Below are 5442 nucleotides of genomic sequence, written 5' to 3' on the forward strand. Positions count from 1 at the left end.
CCCTTCCGAGGACTCTCCATGGCAATAGCCATTTTGCCTGACTGGCCCCTTTTGTGGACACTCAATTAAAACTGCTAGGCCAAAATTAAAATTAAGTTTGTTTCCCCTTACCCGACCGACCCTCTTAAAATCCGCCGACTGAAAAAAATTTTTTGAAAAATTTGCGATAGTATTTTTTTTTTCTTCGTTTTGTTCAAAAGTTCGTTTTTTCGTTTCGTTTCGTTGTGCGATCCGTATTTTCATGCAGTCAACAAAATCGATGTCACTAGCGCGCGAAAAACGTTTGTTGCAAGGTGTTTAAATTAGATAGGAAAAGCATCATGACCGGCATGGCCGGCGAAAGAAAATACGAAGAAGATTTCATTATATGTGTAAGCGTAATCGCGAAATGCGGGAAATCAAACAAAAAAATTTGTAACAACAGAATACTAGAATACTCAACAGAGTGTACATGGGATGATGTATATCACGACATTACCAATGATACAGACTTTCGCCCTCATAAAGCAGATGTACTGAACGTCAGTTTATCAGACAAACTGGATGGAACGATGACTTTTCATCCAGACCTTCACGAAGGTCTGCATGTGGTGAAAGAGTTTAATCAGCGACTGAAATATGTTACATTTACGGTGACCCGTGATGAAAGTGTTGGGTTGGATGATGTTTCCTCAACTACTACTAGTACAGAAAATCAACAAGCACCACCTGCACGGACTGCCTTTTCTGTTTTAATGTCTACTTCCGTGGCAACAAAGCTACCACAACTTAAGGACACAAATGCTGAGCGTTTCACTGGTATAAACAATTTCTTTTATATGAAATAATGTTATTTTCAAACATCTGTCTGACAGTTATTAGAAATGAATTCATGCACCCTCTGACAACTGCAATCTTTCTAGAATTTTTACTGCCTTCCTAATAATATATTTAAAGTCTGTTTGTCAAGTACAAATGTTTAAGCTTTGACCGACAATAAACACAGAGCATACACAATATAGCAAAAACTATACATATATAACATACAAAACAAAAGCAGACAATAAAAACATTAAAGACATACATAAACATAACTGCTGTGAGTGTCTAAAACCACGATGCATATACGCTAAGACGAAACTAACAGCAAGAGACCAGAGAGCTTTGACACATACTTTGGAGAAATACGACTATACTTGTGGTTCTGTTATCACACCTGATGGTAAGTTCTAATGATTTAATATTTTATACTTTTATCCAAGTCCTTAATACTTTATTCAAAAATATACCTATACACTCTTCACATACTGAATGCGGTTTGACTCTTACCTTGATTTAGAATCATGTCTGACACTGTCAGAGAGCCCAGATAGTTTTTAATGCTCTTTCATGTCAGATATTGCTTTTTTTAACTGTGATTTTCTCTTAGTACTAGCCATTGCACTAAAATTTTAATGTGAATATTATTTTACAAGTATTCCTGTTTCCTGGTCCATGCTCCCAATTTTTAGTGAAGTCCAAGTTGCTCATTTATCTTTTTATACTAGTTTCTCTGTGTTTATAAAGATAATTATTTACAGATTTAGTTTCAGGTTCTATATGCTATTTGTTGTGTATCATGTCTAGTCACCTTCGGACATTAAAGTTCAATTTTGGATAATTGGTGTTCTATTTAATATATTTTAGGAGACATCCTACAGGGAAAAGTGTTTGTAAGACTACAATTGTCTTGTGCTGTACACATTGAATTCCCATACTATGCCAGCAACATTGGCAGACCAGATATTTGTGCTCATTGTGGAGCCATAGGAGCAGAAAAATCCCAGGAAATGACTGGAAGATTCCGTACTGTTCTACCAGTGTGCCAGCAATGTTTAGCATCTGGAAAGGACATTCCAAAACGAAACCCAGTTAAAAACTAACCAGCAGCTCTTAGTGACATTTAAAATGATGTTTTGCATTTTTTGTTTCTTTTTTGTTAGTTAGATTTCTACATGTATTTAGTGTTCTGACATTACTTTATTGACATGTTTCTGCATATCTGAGACACTATTCAATGTCTAACTTTATATTTGTGCATTTTGACAGGTCTTGCAAATATGTTAAGTCTCATTATATATTGAACCCAATGATACTAGTCAGAAAGAATACTCAAGACTTTTAAAATACTTTTATTAATTATTTTAAAACATTTTTATACATTTGACCTAGTCAGAAAAAATACTAAGGGTTATTCCAGCAAATATCTACCTTAACCCAACACTCCTCAAAAACTCGGAAAAAAACACTTCTTGCACCTTTACATGTGTATCTTTATATTTCATTGAAATTACTCTCATTTAATATATGTTTCAAAATTTGAGTAAATCTGTTAAATTGGTACCCTGGCCAATGCCTGCAGGGAGTATTTTTATTGGAATAGCCCTTATCAAAAACTAATCTAGTCTATAAAACATTTTAAACTTGTTCACAAGTTACTGTATTTCAGTTCATGAGTTACTGTATTTCAGTATTATTATTAAAGTTGAATTTATCGTTTTTCTGTTTCCTATGTGTCAGTTTATAGTGTCATGAATTTCATGAGAAAAAAAAATTATTAGCCTACCTACCTACCCAACTTCAAATTGTTGGGTAGGGTAAGGGGAAACAAAGATATTTTTAATTGCGGCCCTATTCTTCTTGAATGTCCCATTGTGTGGACACCAAATATATCATAAAATAGAATTATTAAACAAGATGGTGTCATCCACATCGACTGCCACATCATAATGTCTGTTAGGAGACAGAAAGATTTGGATAAGATTTCATATATAGAAAGAATGTATTTACAAGTGTACCAATGATCCAGAGGGTGACCTACCTGAAAATGTTATGACAATTTCACATTTTAATTTGACAAAAGACACTGATTGAAGAAATGAAATGATTGGGCAAGAAATGACAGATGATGACAAAAAAATGACAGGTGTTAGTTCAGGCAAATTAAAAGAGTAATTATAAAAAAGGCATACAAGTTATCATTAATAGTATACACATATCTCTTGGCAGAACTGTCAAAAATCCTCAAGCCAACAAGTTTCATAATTTGGAGTCCTCTAAACCATTTCTGCTCGATACTAGCTGGCCTCAAATTCATAGATAATTATCTTAACCTTCATCTCTTTCTACTGATAGTTTTTATTCATAAAATTTTAGCCATATCAACATTTAACTAATTTCATCCTAAATATTCTGATTTTGTTTCTTTTACACATTTTTTCAGATCTGTACCATTTGCTGTGATTCCAGCACAGGTCATGTATTGGACTGGACTGGAGATAACAGTGTGTGTGTGACTTGGATTTTTAACGTAGCTTTAACAATTTTTCAGTCCTTTAGCTAGGATGTCTGCCAGACCAGTCCTAATACTAACTCTTAATGCTGAGCACAATGCAAGGCATCTGTTAATACCATTTTTATAAGTCTCTGGTATGACTCAGCCGGGGATTGAACCCACGACCTCCTGCATCCAAGGCGGACGCTCTAACCTCTAGGCCACTGGAGCGGTTGAAGATAATAGATCTGTAAGCCTAAGTATCAGAATGAGCCTTCCCTATCAGCCAATCAGAATATATATTTTCAAAGTAGCATCATATGTGAATAGGCAAAATAAAATCTCAAACTCAGATAATCTCTAGATAGGGCACAGACCAGTCACATGAAAAGACAGGAAATGCCAGCATCACAATCAAAAAAGGGACAAAGCTGTAAATTCAAAATGAATTGACCAGTAGAGGGCTGTAAATTCAAAATGAATTAACCAGTAGAGGGCTGTAAATTCAAAATGAACCGACCACTACAGGGCTGTAATTCAAAACGAACTGACCAGTAGAGGACTCATTGGCATTGTTGTGCTTAATGTGACAAGGATGTTTTGGCAATTTTAAATTTAAACCTGGGTAAAACTATCCTGCTTCTGTATTTTGAATCCACAATTTTCTGTTTCATTCCCAGTATGTAATTTTTCCAATGTACAAACAATGCATCCATCATGGATGATTGAAGTGCACAGAATTTAAATTATGTGCATTGTGCAACCAAGCATTTTCTGTGCTAGTGTTGCACATTTAAAGTACTAAAAATGCATACATGCTGCTGAAAAATAATGATACATGTAAATACAGCAGTTCTCTGTCTATATATATATATATATATATATATATATATATATATATATATATATATATATATATATATAATGTCATGCTTATCTTACCTGCCAGTGCAGCTTGCCATGTCATTGTCCATCAATTCTACAGAGCACCCGATTGTTCATAGTTAATCAGACAGAATTAATCAGTGTGTCATGGGACCAGTCCATCCTCTCCCATAGTTGTGTTTCATATTTTAAGTTCTGAAATGGAAGTATAAACATTGAACCAATCATATACAGTACATGCAAAGTGTATTGACCATATTTCTCTTGCTGTGGAGGGTAGTGTTCAGTGTAGCTCAGTGTGAAAGCTGCTGTTTCTAGCAATCCTTCTCTCACTATCACTCTTGTCCAATTCATAAATTAATTTAGTCTACTACCCAGCAGCAACGTAGCTCAGGCCCAACTCAAATTTAAAAATCTGGAGATTTTAAATAAATCTTAAGTACTTAAATGGACACTACACAGACATCAGCAGCAAATGGTCAATATACTTTGTGTGTACTGCACAAACATGTAAGTGATCTGGATTAGTTACGATGTGATAAATTATAATTATATTATTTATATTGTAAATTTTACATTCATTCCTAGGACAGTCTATTCTTTGCTATCCATTCCTTTCATTTCCTCTATACATCCCACAGCAACTGCTAGTACCATTTTTTAAAGTCTTTAGAATGACTCAGCTGGGGTTCAAACCTGCAACCTCCCACATCTTGAAGTAAGAGTCAAAGCTTCCATGATCTTCACTTTCAAGTCCTGGGCTCTCAGCTTCTAAGCTTTTATCAAAATAGCTGTCATTTTCTGGACAAAGTTGACAATGGAATGATTGGGGGGGGGGGAATTCAGTAAAAGACCATTTGTTCTTTTTAACTGCTGAGTACTGAGACCATCTCACATTCTTGAGCAAGATTTAAAAGATGGCCACCACTGGATGTAAGATCAGTACCAATTTGTTTATGACCATCTAGTCATAATAAAGTGCACTTGTACACAGCTTTATTTTCAAGGCTGTGTTGCCGCACTGATAAATTATAACACCATAGTGAAGATGCAAGTAGATATTTTTATCAGATTATAATCAATTCCACAAGACAGATATTGCTAACTTGAATATGAAAGACAAATTCCATCATCTCTTCAAACTTATACCATATTTCGTATGAAGTAAAACATTCTAGTGAAATGGCATTTGAAGATTACATTATTGTTACTGTAGACACAAAACCATTAAGAAATCGAAAGTGAAATTGCAATTCTTCAGGTTA

General features: G+C 34.6%; 1 long non-coding RNA gene across 1 annotated transcript; it reads left to right on the plus strand.

Moving 5' to 3' along the window:
- The first annotated feature begins 412 nt into the window (after positions 1-412).
- On the plus strand, positions 413-2517 carry LOC149793019 (uncharacterized). Its single transcript, XR_016422691.1, has 2 exons — positions 413-1201; positions 1666-2517. It is a non-coding gene; the product is annotated as an uncharacterized LOC149793019 (long non-coding RNA).
- Positions 2518-5442: the final 2925 nt, after the last annotated feature.

Source organism: Sinohyriopsis cumingii, chromosome 8, assembly GCF_028554795.1.
Source record: "Sinohyriopsis cumingii isolate HCF-2022 chromosome 8, ASM2855479v2, whole genome shotgun sequence".
In the NCBI taxonomy this organism is placed as follows: Eukaryota; Metazoa; Mollusca; class Bivalvia; order Unionida; family Unionidae; genus Sinohyriopsis; species Sinohyriopsis cumingii.